Source organism: Saimiri boliviensis, chromosome 21 (genome assembly GCF_048565385.1).
Source record: "Saimiri boliviensis isolate mSaiBol1 chromosome 21, mSaiBol1.pri, whole genome shotgun sequence".
Classification (NCBI taxonomy): Eukaryota; Metazoa; Chordata; class Mammalia; order Primates; family Cebidae; genus Saimiri; species Saimiri boliviensis.
The window spans coordinates 29,372,728-29,387,507 of NC_133469.1; the positions used below are offsets into that span (position 1 = coordinate 29,372,728).

At 47.4% G+C, this 14,780-nt stretch overlaps 1 long non-coding RNA gene across 2 annotated transcripts in view; it reads left to right on the top strand.

Annotated features, from left to right (window-relative positions):
• LOC120361056 (uncharacterized) overlaps positions 1-11,163 on the top strand; it is a 45,347-nt gene extending 34,184 nt beyond the window's left edge. For both annotated transcript variants that reach the window (XR_005577417.2, XR_012515427.1), the window contains exons 5-7: positions 2,049-2,189; positions 2,846-2,960; positions 3,563-11,163. This is a non-coding gene — a long non-coding RNA (uncharacterized LOC120361056). The remainder of the gene's footprint in view (positions 1-2,048; positions 2,190-2,845; positions 2,961-3,562) is intronic.
• Positions 11,164-14,780: the final 3,617 nt, after the last annotated feature.

Consider the following 14,780-nt stretch of genomic DNA (forward strand, 5'->3'; position numbering starts at 1 on the left):
TTCTAGGTCAGCTTGGGCAATGTAGTGAGACCCCATCTCTACAAAAAATATTTTAAAAATTAGCCAGGCATGGTGGAGCATGTCTGCAGACTCCTACTCAGAAGGCAGAAACGAGAGATCGCGTGGGCTCAGGAATGTGAGGCTGCCATGAGCTACGGTGTCACTCCACTACACTCCAGCCTGGGCAACAGAGCGAGACCTCATCTCTAAAACATTAAAAAGAAAAAATAAGCCGGGCGCAGTGGCTCAAGCCTGTAATCCCAGCACTTTGGGAGGCCGAGGCGGGTGGATCACGAGGTCAAGAGATCGAGACCATCCTGGTCAACATGGTGAAACCCCGTCTCTACTAAAAATACAAAAAATTAGCTGGGCATGGTGGTACGTGCCTGTAATCTCAGCTACTCAGGAGGCTGAGGCAGGAGAATTGCCTGAACCTGGGAGGCGGAGGTTGCAATGAACCGAGATCACGCCATTGCACTCCAGCCTGGGTAACAAGAGTGAAATTCCATCTCAAAAAAAAAAAAAAAAAAAAAAAAAGAAAAGAAAAGAAAGAAAAAATAGCTTTGTGCTCTAAGTAAGAAAAGCTTAACAAGCTACTGTTTCCAGCAGACTCTAGGTTCACTTGGAGAAAGTGAGGACTATATCCTACCTCCAACAGCATGGCTCTCAAAGGCACCCGAAAGTAAACATCCTCCCTGGCTCCCTGTTGCTTGTTGGAAGTCAGGCCTTTGCTGAGCACCCAAGGCTTCTCCAGCCTGACCTTCCCCCTCCAGCTCATTGCCACACTTTGGCATCAACTCCAGGCCGTTGTATGAGTGCTTTGACGTGGTCCAGCATTTCCTTTCGTTCACTGCAATTCCCTCTACCTTGAAGGCTGTTCTTCTGCTTCTCCATGGAGTCCCATTCTTTACTTATTCTTCTAGACCACATTGAAATATCCTCTGACATCAGAAGGTTTCTGTTTTGAGCCCTCTAGGGAGAGGTAAGCAATTATTCATGCTTTCCAGTGCCGCATTTGTAGAATGCTTACTATGTGCCAGACATTAGGGATAAAGAGTGAAGAAAAAGAGACAGAGTCTCTAACTTCATGGAGTTTATAGTCCTGTTGGAAACAGAGTTAGTCAAATACAGACACTATTGTGTATGTATTTAGAAATCTAGTGCCCCTAATGAAACAAGTTCCAACAGAATGCTTAACAAGGGATCTGACTAAATCGGTGTATTGGGAAAGGCTTCTCTAAAGAAGGGATGCTGAGGCTTCAGGTCGTTAGCCAGGTGAGTGGAGAGTAGGGAGGGCAGTGTGTGCAAAGGTTCTGTGGCAGGAATGGTGGTGTATGGTGACGGCTTATCTTGGTGTACCCCAGGCAGTCCCTCGGGTCCTGGCTTATGGATTAATAGCATTCCCTTTCTTTCTCCAAAGTGGCCTGGTTTGGAAGGTAAATTCTACGGTTGACTAACTGAATGAAAAAGAAGCCTGGAGTGTCAGGACTGCCGTGTGGGAGAGGGTTGGCAGGGACTGGACCACATGCTCAGTGAAGACTGGAGAAGGAGGTCGTGATCTCACCTGAGAACAATAAGATACCATTGAAGGGTTTCAGGCACAGTGTGCCAGGATCTTCTTTACTTTCTTTTCTTTTTTTTGAGACGGAGTCTTGCTCCGTCACCCAGGCGGGAGTGCAGTGGTGCAGTCTCAGCTCACTGCAACCCCCGCCTCCAGGCTTCAAGCGATTCTCTTGCCTCAGCCTCCTGAGTAGCTGGGATTACAGGTGCACGCCACCATGCAGGGCTAATTTTTGTATTTTTAGTAGAGATGGGATTTCACCATGTTGGTCAGGCTGGTCTCAAACTCCTGACCTTGTGATCTGCCCACTTCAGCCTCCCAAAGTGTTGGGATCACAGGCGTGAGCCACTGCACCCGGCCAGTCTTCTCTACTTTTCAAAACAGCATCTGCCTTCTCTGTTCTCCCTGTTTTGGGCGGCTGCTGCTCTCCTGAGGATCCACCCTGCATATTATGGGTTGTTGTTTTCCATAGTTCTTCTCTCCCCAGACTGTGAGCTTTGGAGGGGGCGGACAGAAGGAACCCCTCCTGGACGATGCTCCGTGTTCTTCTCCCTCCCACTTGCTGGATGTTGTGTAGGAACAAATTTATGGAGGATCTTCCATGGCGTCAATGATGGAGCTTCATTGGGTAGGTAGCATGAACAATAAACAAACTTCTATTATGTCTGAGCCATCGTAAATGACTTAGATATAGTGAAAAGGAAAATGCTAGCTACTGTGCATTGAGCTCATGGCCTATGTTAGGCTTGCATACTTGACACTCACTATTTCATTTAATCGGGAGACTATTTACTTCACGGATAAGAAAACAAAGATTCAGAGAGGTGACTTGCCCAAGGCGACACAGTGAATGAGCAGAGGAGCTGGGATTTAAACCCAGGAATGTCTGACTTCAAGCCAAAGCTCTTAAAACAGCAACCGTGAAATGAGCAGCCCCCAATTTCTCCATCTGCGGCAGCAGCGGGAATCTCCCCACCCTGTGGATCCAGGGATGAGGCTGACCATTGTCCTGCTAGGCAGAGCTTGACCAGAGCAGAGGCGGGGGTAGGGGAGGTGTGTGGGAGAGACAGGGGCGACCCGCACCTGCAGCTGTAGCCTCTGATCCCATGTCTACGTCAAGTACCCAGCTCAGACAGGGGATGGTGGTATTTCTTTCACCCGCGTGCAGTTTGGCAGGTTCCTCAAAGAGAAATGCTCTTAGATTCATTTAAAAGTCTAAGCAGGGACAGCACAAATTATTAGTGTTTGAAATATTTATAAAGTCTCTTGTTTGCCATGGCATAGGAGGTGATAGACCACAAATAAAAGAAAACCGCAGATGCACCGTGCATGGAGAGAGACGGAGAGGAACGCTGTCTGCCTGCCGCCGCCGCCTCATGTTTGAAGGCTGCTAAGCCCGGTGAATTTCCATTCTGCGTTTTCTCAAACTGACTTCCTTTATACAGCTCCGTTCACCTCTCCCTCCTTAAGACAATCACCAGATACTTAAGCGGAGGATTCCAACCCCACAAACCAAGAACATCAGGGCAAGCTGGGGTAAAGACAGAAGAGAAGAATGTTTGTTTTTTGAGAAAGAGTTTCATTCCTGTCACCCAGGCGGGAGTGCAATGGCATGATCATGGCTCACTGCAACCTCTGCCTCCTGGGCTTAAGCAATTCTCCTGCCTCAGCCTCCCAAGTAGTGGCAACAACAGGTACACGCCACCATGGCTGGCTAACTTTTCTATGTTTATAGAGACAGGGTTTCGCTATGTTGCCCAGGCTGGTCTTGAACTCTTGGGCTCAAGCGATCTGCCCACCTCAGCCTCCCAAAGTGCTGGGATTACTGGTGTGAGTCACCACACTCGGCCAGGAACACTGTTTTAAAATTTTTTCTGGGAGTGTAAAATGATATCAAAATTTAAAATTAAAAAAAATCACACAACATAAACTTATATAGCGTTTAAGTTTATGGGAAAAAGCACCATGGAGAAAAATAAATGTGCTTTTCTGATTTGACAGATGGAAAAACCAAAGTCACCCAGTGAGTCAAGGATGAAAACCGAGGTCGTCTGTCTGACTTCCAGCCCGGAGATCTGTCCCTTTTTGCTGATCTTTGACCACCGAAATGTATGTGCTAATAATTTAGAAAGAAGTGCTTAGGTCCTGATTTGGGAATAACATAGCTTGAATTTATTCATTGATGTGTGTATATACATACATCTGCTATACATGTATATGCATTTATTCACTCAGATCAATGAATGAATGAATGAACTCATTTGTTCATTCATTTGCTAACTCAACAAATACTGTACTATGTGCAGGAGACGCAGCAGTGAGCAAGAGAGATTTGGCCCTGCCCTTCCTGAGCTAGTAAAAGACACGGTTTCAGGTGACGTCTCATGCTTCCAGTTGATCCCAGGAGGAGCTCTGGAGTGTGAGTTGCACCCCAGAGTTGTTCTGCCTTGGGGTAAAGGGGCTGGCCTTTTGTACCCTTGTAATAGTCAATTATTGGCTGCATGACACCAATGTAGCCAATTGGTGTAGAGGGGAGGGTGTACCCTCTGCAGGATTTCCGGGTAAGGCAGCTCCAGTCCGCAGAGGGCAGGATTGGCTGTGAGGTGCTGCTGTCTCAGCAGCCAACATTCACCACAGCCAGTGCTGGACTTTTCAATGCCCATTACTAGTTTAATGTACATTTAATGTACATCCAAGGGGGTTGGATGCATTGATCTTTCAGAGGGGATCTGAGTGAGGCAGGAATGGCATCTACTACATCAGAAACGGAGCTTTATCCTACTGGGAAAGTGAGGGAGGCAGTCCAGAATTCATACTTCTATGTGATCTCAATTTGAGGGATGAGGGAGCTGGGCTATTTACCCACTGACTCCTGGCAGCATTTACCAAAGGCGGCCCCCAGGGGAGGTTAATTCTCAGCCTGGCCGGTGTGCAGCCACAGAGAGCTCCCTCAGCAGACAGAGTCACATGCTGGAAGGTAGAGGTTGGGCAGATGTGCTCAGATGTGGCCGTGCGGGATGCCAAGATCATCTGTTCCTGGTGGCCTGGACCAATCAGATGTATCCCTCAGAAATGTGGAATGAGGAAGCTGGTGGATGCTTGGAGTCTCAGGTCAGCTGAGGCACCAGAGCAAGGAAATTACAACTGTGGCTGGAGTGGTCATCATGACCTTTTGTGTGATGAAAATGTATGGGCATGAAGGTAAGGGGTCATCAGCATTGTTGGCCGGGACAGGCGGGGAGTAGGGATCTCTGGGCACAGAGATGCTGGGAAGTCACTCGGGCAAGGAGGTGGCTGGCTGGGGACCCCACTTAGCTTCTGATTGTTCTTTCATTTGTTCATTCATTCTACAGATACTTACTGAGGGACTATGACATGCTAAGCTTTGTGCTCAATGCAGGGAATGTGAAGGAGGAATGAACCAGACCGGGTCCTAGCTCTGTGGAGTTTATATTCTATGTGTATGTGGCAGGGAGGGGGGATAAGTAAATAAATGAACAAGATAATCAGAGATCACGTACATTTAGTCAAGGAAACCAGCAGGGTGCAGGGTGGAGAGTATCTGATGATGAGGGTACTTTTGACAGGTGATCAGAGGCAGATTCTGATCATCCCCACTTTACAGATGAGGAAACTGAGGCTTTAGAGGATAAGGAACTTGCTCAAGTGCATTCAGCTAGTAAGTGGCCCCCTCTGTAGATTCCATCTGTCTCTCTGTAATACCTTCTGCTCTTGGCTCTGGGTTAATTCCTCGAGCCAACACAGTTTAGATCCCCTCTTTCTGCTTTCCCTGTCAGTGATTTTATGATTTGGAGACCGTGACACCGACCCTCCCGAATCCCTGCCCGGACCCTTCTGGGCATGCACTGGTCTGAGATGAGCTTGACTAACAGCTTTGGGGTCAGCCTCACGTTGCCACTGTCAGGGTCCAGGAGACTAGAGTGGCTCTGGGGACAGGGAGACTCACCCCAGCCCACCACGCCTTCACCGTGGGACCTTGGGCGAATGACCTCACTTCTCCAAGTCCCAGTTTCTTCCTCTGTCACATGTCGACACCAATTGTCTCTACCTCCTGGAACTATCGTGAAGATTAAATGAGCTGATGCTTGTGTAAAATTTGGCGCCATGCCCAGGGCAGAGTAAACACTCACGTCAGGCTCGGTGGGGGCAACGGCTGCCCCCAGATATTCTGATCACCTGTCGGAGGGTCCGAAGGGGCCGTGGAAGGCAGGCACTCTCAGCCCTGGTCTTCAAGAGCCTCAGCCCCTGAGTGACCCTGAACCAGAGCCGGGGGTGGAGAAGAGGCAATTTTCTGACTTTGGGTCAGGACTGCCAAAGCCAATTAGAGAAGTCACACGGGCCGCAGCCTCCAGCACCCAAGCAAACCGACGTGGCAGCCAGCGGAGGGGCCGGCTTGCTCTGACCTTAAACCCGAATGCTCCTGCCCACATCTGCAGCTAAATAAACCAAGTAAATCATGCTGGCAGATAGATAATTAAATAATTATCAGGCACTTAATAACAAGGAGTGGGTGTTCTGAATTACCATATTAGACAGTGTCTTTGAGGACTAATTGTTGCATTACATCAGAGTTACTCATTCATTATTCTTGTCATTTCGGGTGATAATTTGCACTTTAGGAGACAGCGACAATTTTAGCAGGCAATTAGAGACGTGTCAGGCCTGGCCCCGTGAGTTACTGTCACAATTATTGCCTTTTTTTCCCCGGGTCCTCATTGGCAGCCATGTATTTAAGGGGATTTGGGTAATTCCAGGCCTGGGCAAAACAACCAACCCACGGGATAGTGGCAGGGCAGGGAACACAGCAGCCGCCACCATGGGAGCGAGGAAGGGGTGGCGTCCCCGCTGCGGTGGTGGGAAGCCGGGGCCGGCAGGCAGCGCCGAGCGGGGCTGTCGGAGCCTCATCCGGTCGACGAGCGTTCCCCCTCCCAAGTAGCTGGTGACGCTGCCTGTTCCTCTCCCGGCTTCTTGTCACCCACTCAGCCAGGCTTCTGTGACTGCTTACCTGAACCTTTGCGCTGAGCTCTTCACAGGTCTTGGGGAGGCAGAAGGGAGGAGAGCAACAGGAAGGGAGAACCGAGAAGAGGAGAGGGGAAGGAAGAAACGAGAGGAAGGAAAAAAAGGTGTCGAAATCCTGTTTTTAACTTTCTGTCTTTGACGAGGCTTGGGAATGGTGGAGGCCTTGAGGATCCCGGGGAGAGAGTGGCCCCTCCCAGGATTAGGTAATTGCTAGAGATAGCAAACCCCTTCCCTTCTGAGGAAGCCTTTGATATGCAAAACAACCAATCCTGAGTCTATTTATCAACCTCGTACCTCCAGGACCCTATCCCTGTGCTCCAGATCACCCCAGGGCCAGGACCCAGACAGCTAGGGACCTCGCCTGCAGCCCAGAGTCTGCCGAATTTATTCACCACGGCCAATGCTAGGTCTGCCTACCCTGGCTCACTTGTACTTTCCAGCAAAATCCACGACATGGTTACCACTGCTGTTTCTGAGACAGGGTCTCACTCTGTCTCCCAGGCTGGAGTACAGTGGCACGATCTTGGCTCGCTGAAACCTCTGCCTCCCAGGCTCAAACGATCCTCCCACTTCAGCCTCCCAAATAGCTAGGAGGACTGTGCACCACCATGCTCGGCTAACTTTTTGTACTTTTTGTAGAGGCAGGGTTTCACCGTGTTGCCTAGGCTAATCTCGAACTCCTGGGCTCCAGGGACCCGACTGCCTCAGCCTCTCCAAGTGCTGGGAATACAGGTGTGAGCCACCATGCCCAGCCTATTATTGTTATTTTATTTTGGCTACCATCAACTGAGAAGACAAAATCCATGATAAAGGCCCTGGCCGCCTCTTTCCCCTGGCTGTGTCTTCCCTGGGTAGCCTGTCACGCCTCCTCCTCTTGGGAACTGTGAGTAATAAACTATCTTTTCAATAGTGGTCGTCTCGTGCTATGTGGTCTCACTATACCTGAACAAAAACAAAATCCTGTGTATAAAACAGAAAAGAATATAGGAAGCAAGAGAAGAGAATAGAAGAAGGAAGAAAAAAAATGAAGGAAAGAAAAGAAGAGCCGGGTGCAGTGGCTCACGCCTGTAATCCTAGCACTTTGGGAGGCCGAGATGGGTGGATCACGAGGCCAGGGGTTCGAGACCAGCCTGGCCAACATGGTGAAACTCCGTCTCTACTAAAGATACAACAAATTAGCCGAGCGTGGTGGCAAACGCCTATAGTCTCAGCTACTCAGGAGGGTGAGAAAGGAGAATCGCTTGAACCTGAGAGACGGAGCTTGTAGTGAGCTGAGACCACGCCATTGCACTTCACGCTGGGCAACAGGGTAAGATTCTGTCTCAAAACAAACAAACGAAAAAAAGAGGGAGATGGAGAAAGAAATAAGAGAGAAGCGAACAGGAGAAAAAAGAGTTTGAAAGGAGAAAGAAGACTGAATAAAATAGAGGGAGAAAGAGATGAGGAAAGGGACAATATGGAAAGCAAAGAAAGAAGGGAGAGGGGGAACGAGGTGGGGGAGAGGTAGAGGAAGAAGGGGAAGAATGCAGGGAGGCTGCGCGTGAAAGGTACCTACGAAACCAACATTTGCCCCCAGTGCTTGCAGTGTTGACTTTTCAGTGAAATCCAGCGTCTGGGTTCATGTGCCCACAGCTGTCTCGCTTGACCCTGGGCAACTGGAGAACAGATACCATGAGTCAATGACTCAGAGCAGGGCCTCAGAGAATATTTTTGACTGGCTCCATAGCGTGACTCAAGAAAAATAAAGCACGACTAAATACAAACGCAAAACTCCACAGAAAGGGAAGATTTTTCAGCTTCAGGGCAATGACTTCTCAGCTCTGTCCTTAGCAATTAGGCAGGAAGAGACCACAGTGGCTGAATTGGGCCTCCTTTTCCCTCAGCTTAGACTTGGAAGGAGTCGTCGGCTCAGGATGCATGCTGCCAGGAGTCAGGGCAGCTGCTGAAGGGATCTGTGGCTCAGTAACAGTCAGAGGTGGTAAAACCCAGTCCCTCAGAACGTGGGCCTGGAGTCTCAGTTCCACCACTTATGAGCTGTGTGACCTTGGGCAAGTCATACTTCTGAAATTATAATATTCTCCTGTCAAGGTTGATAGGCTAGCAGGCTTTGCTGAGCTTTAACAAGATTAAGTCTATAAAGAATTATGGGCCAGGTGCTGTGGCTCACACCTGTAACATTAGCACTTTTGGGAAGCTGAGGTGGGAGGACTGCTTGAGGCCAGGAATTTGAAACCAGCCTGGGCAACATAGTGAGACTCCCATTTCTACAAAGACTAGAAAAATTAGCTGGTTGTGGTGATGTGCACCTGTAGTCCCAGATACTTGGGAGTCTGAGGGGGAGGATGTCTTGAGCCCAGGAGTTGGAGGCTGCGGTGAGCTGCTGTGACTACCATGGCACTACAACCTGGGTGGCAGATTGAGACCTTGCCCCCCGCCACCAAAAAAAAAAGGTTGGGCGTGGTGGCTCACACCTGTAATCCCAGTACTTCGGGAGGCCCGAGGTGAGTGGATCATGAAGTCAGAAGATCAAGACCATCCTGGCCAATATGGTGAAACCCTGTCTCTACTAAAACATGAAAAAAAAAAAAAAATCAGGCATGGTGATGCATGCCGGTAGTCTCAGCTACTCGGGAGGCTGAGGCAGGAGAATCGCTTGAACCTGGGAGGCAGAGATTGCAGTGAGCTGGGATTCCACCACTGCACTCCAGCCTGGCAACAGAGCAAGATTCATCTCAATAAAATAAAATGCGTAGGACCCAATGCAAAGCAAGTGTTTCTGGGTAAGTGGGAGCTACTGTTTTATTATTATTATTCTAAATCTGAATTCATGTATGGTTCTCTGTCCCTACTTGGCCTTGATCTGGACCCATCCTCTCCCTGGTCGTATTAGGTTAGAAGATGATTCTGGTGTTGGGGCTGGTTCCCTCTGGCACTGGGACTGGCCCTTCCTAAGATGGTTCCTCTGAGGGTTGGGATTTTCCCTTGACCTCACTCCTTGGGGCATGCTACCCTATACATCACAAGTCCACTCCTGGCTGGGAAGAAGAAAGAAGGACCCTCTACAACATGCACTCAACATCCACTGTCTCCCAAAGCCCCATGACAGCCACGTAACATTCTTTACTTTGTTAAGCCTCGCAGGAACCTCTGAAGTGGGGGCAATTATTCCATTCCCATTTTACAGATGAGAAGACAGGCAAAGAGAGGTAGAATAGGTTCTTTAGGGTGATACAGACACACAATGGCAGCGTCAAGATTTGAGCCTGACTCAGGATTCGCTGTCTCCTAAGATGCAATGTCATTACCTGATGAGGTCACCTCATAGGTGAGAAACTCAAACAGGGCTTCGAACCTGTTTCTGCAGCAACAGTTGGCTTCATACAGCAAAATGGGTTTTTCCCAAATATGTAAAACATTATATTTTAAGAAAACCACGAACCATTATGTAAAAAGTATAAGTGACTAGGAACAATGCATTTTAAGGATATATATAACATATAAATCTATGTTTATATATACATATATATATATACACACACACACCCCCTACACACACACACACACACACACACACACACACACACACATACACACATATGCATAAGCTAAATGGAGTTAATTAAGTTAAAACCACAGTAAATCTGACAGATTCATATTAACACGATGGTCAAAACTGTAGGAAATATAGTATTTTGAAAAAGAATAAATCCAGCCAATTACAGATTTATGTTGACGCCAGCACAGTTCCCACCGTTTTACAATAATCATTGATCAATCAACGTTTTATGACAAAACTATAATTTTCACGTGTTTCACCCTCACCTAAAAGTTTCCTCGTTTGCTTAATTCCCAGAATGTGATTCTATAAATCTTTCTCTCTGCGATATTAAGTAGATAATAAGAATGCCATGTAAGATTTGCTTATGGTTTAAACCACAGTTGCAAATGATTTATAATTAGGGCCAAATCTAAGACAAAACATTATTAAAGTCAAAACCTGCTGTAAATTGGTGCAGTTGGCTTGGGCATTTAGGAATTTATCGGGGTTTGATGACAGTATTTCGTCTGGTGATTTCCACGGGGCCAGCTGACACCAAGGGGAGATATTTATGATTAAGGAAAAGCTATAGAATTACTGGGGTGTCCCTGGTGGCATCAGCCAAGGGGACTGCCAGGCCTGACTCTGTGTGTCATCATCAAAGGCAAAACCCTCAGTGTGGGTTTCTCTAGGCGTGTGACCCACCACCAAGGGGACAGAGTCCACCCTGCTTTCCCTACAGGCCGATCTCCTTGGAATTATTAGCTGAAGATGTTACCCAGAATAAATCAGACCGCTAGAGTGTCATTTGTGCAACATGTGTTTATTGAGCACCTACTATGTGCAAGGTCCTGGGGATACAATGGTCAACTAATGAAGCAAATGTCTCTGCTCTCACAGTGTTGTGGAGAAGAAACCTAATCCCCTACACATAGCGGGTAAGGCAGAGGCCAGTATAGGTGGGAGTTTGGAGAGATGTGGGCGATAGGTGAGAGAGAAGCTGGTAGGAAGTGGGAGAGAAGTTAGGCTGGTGGAGAGTGGGAAGGAGGCTGGTGGGAGGTGAGGGGGAAGTTATAGGGATAAGGGGGAGGCTGGTAAGGAAGGGGTGGGAGGGAGGATGTATAATCCATTTAAAATAAAGTGTCAGAGAAGGCCCCTGGAGGAGGTGGTGTTTCCTTTATGTTAGGGGTGGAGGAGTGAGCCAGGGGCTGTCTGGGGAAAGAGCACTGGTAGATCCTTTTCTGAGGGGGAGAGATCAGTAAATGCAGAGGCTACGAGAAGACAGCATTGCAGCACACATGAGTGACAGGGAAGAACCCAGTGTGACTGGAGAAGAGAGAGCAATAGGGGGTCCGGGGTGTGGAGTCAGGGCTCAGGCCGTGCACAGCCAACATCTTAGCTCTCCAAGGATGGGGAGGCCATAGGGAGGGCTGGACCGGGTGATGACCTGCTCAGATAAGACATTTCAAAAATAACCGTTTTGGACACCGTCTGGACAAGTGACAGGGCCAGGAGCAAAATGGGAGGCATTCCTGCTATCCAGGTGGGAGAGGAAGGTGGCCGAGACCAAGAGGTAGAGAGGAGGAGAGATGAGTGCACTTGAACTCATTTTTGGAGTGGAGCTGCCAGGACCTGTTGATGAATTGGACATTGGACGTGACAAGGAGAGAGGATTGAAGCGTGAGTGGTTTGAGCGAAGTTTGAATCATTTGAGTGAAGGTTGAATCGTTTCAGTGAAGCCTGAGTCATTGGAACGAAGTTTGAGTCCTTTCAGCGAAGGCGGAGTCGTTGGAGTGAAGGTTGAGTCGTTTGAGCAAAGGTTGAGTCGTTTTAAGCTGGAGCACCTATTTCCGTGATGCTGCTGGTTCCCGAAAGGAGGAGGACTGGAGGTGGAACCAGGTTAGTGGAAGAGTGGCATGGGGTCCAGATTTTGGGGAGGGCTTGTGAGGCTTGAGATGCCGTTAGTGTCCAAATGAAGAGGTCAGGGGAACAGGTGCATATTTGAGTCTGACCTGTTTTGGGAGAGAGGTCAGGCTGGAGTAAGAAAATATGAAGGCATCAGCCTAAGGCTGGTTTGAAGCCATGAGGTCACCAAGAGCCAAGGGGAGATAAGTACAAAGGAACACCTGCCGCTGAGTCCCGGAGCCTGCAACATTTAGGCATCAGGGGAAAGGAGAAGCGTCCAATAGTGGAGATCCAGAAGATGTCATTGACATACGAGGAAACCCAAGAACATGTGGTGTCCTTGGAGAGAACATAAACCCACCAAGGTAAAGCCATCTGTGGTATCAAATATGAGAGGTCAAGTCAGATGAACAAGGGACTCTGACTTCAGCCACCTGGACATCAAAAGTTCTGAATTCTTGGACTGCTACCAACCCTCCTGCAAGACCTTCCAAGAATCGATGGTGTCAAAATTGCTTGATTTCTTGGAGACCTGTTTTTGAGGAGCATCCTCGACTCCATTACAACTGCTTTGGTGTGAGCACCTAGGAGATATTGCTCCCAAGGGAATACCAAGGAAATCTGCTTCTTGAACTGACTGTTATTTTCCACCTTTCAACACATAGATTCCGATTCCTTTCTTTGCTTTGGCCACCAGTTGCTTAGCAACTGCATACGGACAGCGTTTGGGTGTGCGCCCAACTCATTCTTGGTTCCATCCTATTTTTTTGTTCTCATTTTCCCTTTGCCCTGGTTACCTTCTCTATTTTATTTTAATCCCCTCCTAACTTGCACATTTCTCTCTAACATGTGTATTTCTGGTGTGTAATCACTGTAAATTTCTTTGGAACCATATGTGGGTAAACAGTGTGACAAATGCCAAATGTTCTGACTGTTCCGCAGTTACCCCTGAGCCTCGATTAAGAACCCTCGTGCATCCTGATGGAGAGAAAAGAGACCTGGCCATGAAGCCAGGAGATATTTATTCTAGTTCTGGCTCTGCCACTAAATAGCTGTGTGACCCTAGTCCCCTCTCTGAATTTCAGTTACTTTCACTATCACAGGGGTTATATTAGATTGGGATTAGGAAGCAGGAGGCGGCCAATGTACTGACCATTCCCTAGTTCCATAGCAGACATCACTAATCAATCAGGCACTCTTTGGCATTGGATTTAAACAAGACATCAGAATCCTTCTTAACACAGTACCTCAGGCCACAGCTACCGGTTGATGGGAGCTGGAATGCTCCATTTGCATGGCCCATTTGCACTATGGGCCTGACTGAGTACCATTTCCATGTAAGATCGATTGTTGCTCATGAGCTAGAACTCTAGTACCATCTGTGGTGGCTGCCATTCTACTGTCTGCATGATAACAATGCCTTTTCATCCCCTCTGCTAATTTCAAAGCAGAGGGGATGGAAAGGCATTGTGGGAAGGCTCTATAATAATGATAGAGTATACCACGTAGATCCTAGCATTGGATATATGAATATATCCTTAAGTATATTCATAGAGGGTGTGGTCAGACCATACCCTCTATTTACTTAAGCTGCGTGTTCAGGACCTCAGGATATACAGGCTTACTGAATGCTAAATCTCAGAGATAATGATCTGTCTCCTATTGGAATAAGCAAACTCGTGTAATTTCCGTGATCACTAAAATGAATTGTTGTTATTGTTGTTGTTGTTTTTCCAAATAGAAATAAGGACATACTCCAACGTTTCTGTTTAAATCACCCTTCACAAGTCTGGGAAAAAAGAAATTGAGAACCTGTGTGCATCCTGAGGGAGAGAAAAGAGTCTCTATTTTCTTAATAGAGAAACTAGGAAACTAACTTTTAATTAATTAATTGATGTTTGACAAATTCCCCGTTTTCTGCTATAATTAAGTATATCTATGTGTATGTTCTTTGAGAGTCATAGAGCCGTAGCTATGTGACTCATACAGCACTAAGACCTCCCTAATTAATTCCTTCCTATGACCCTTTGAGGTAGCTAATTTTATTATTCCCATTTTAGCACTGGAGCAATTGAGGCTCAGAGAGGTGAAGGTACTGGACCAAAGTGCTGTCTAAAAATCATCTTTGATGACATCTCTGATACAACAAAATCCTCACCAAAAACTTACAAGAATTCTGGTTTTCTATCTTTGTTTCTGAAACCTCAATGAGAAACCCATGGCTTCAATAGAGGTTTTGTGAACAGGCTTTTATCTTAGAAAGAGGGTGATATTTTCTATTTTTTCCCATTTAATCCCCGTTCACCCTGAGAGGTAGGCATGGCATGATACCCCTTTTACAGATGAGATTAAAAAGGCTTTGAAACTTGTGCCTTGCTGAAGCTTACAGATTTGACTCTAAATTCTCTCCTCCAGGATAAACTGCTCAGTCTCAGGACTGAGCACAGGCATATCTCACTTCTTTGCAGAAATGAAAATGAAGGAATAAGATGATGCTGGGGATTTCCAAATGCAGATCCTTTATTTATTCAGATGCCAGGTTGCTGGGGGAGGAGGGAGGAGATTTGGCCATCAGCAAAGACGTGGTGTCAGACGGCTGTTTGCATATGGTGATCTTGGTCTCTTGTAGCCAGTGACAAGTGGGTTACCAGATTCTGTGGGCAGAAATGTATTTTGGGATTCACCGTGGTCCAGGCACTACGGACAAGAAGTATTTCCTCAATAAATGATGGATGA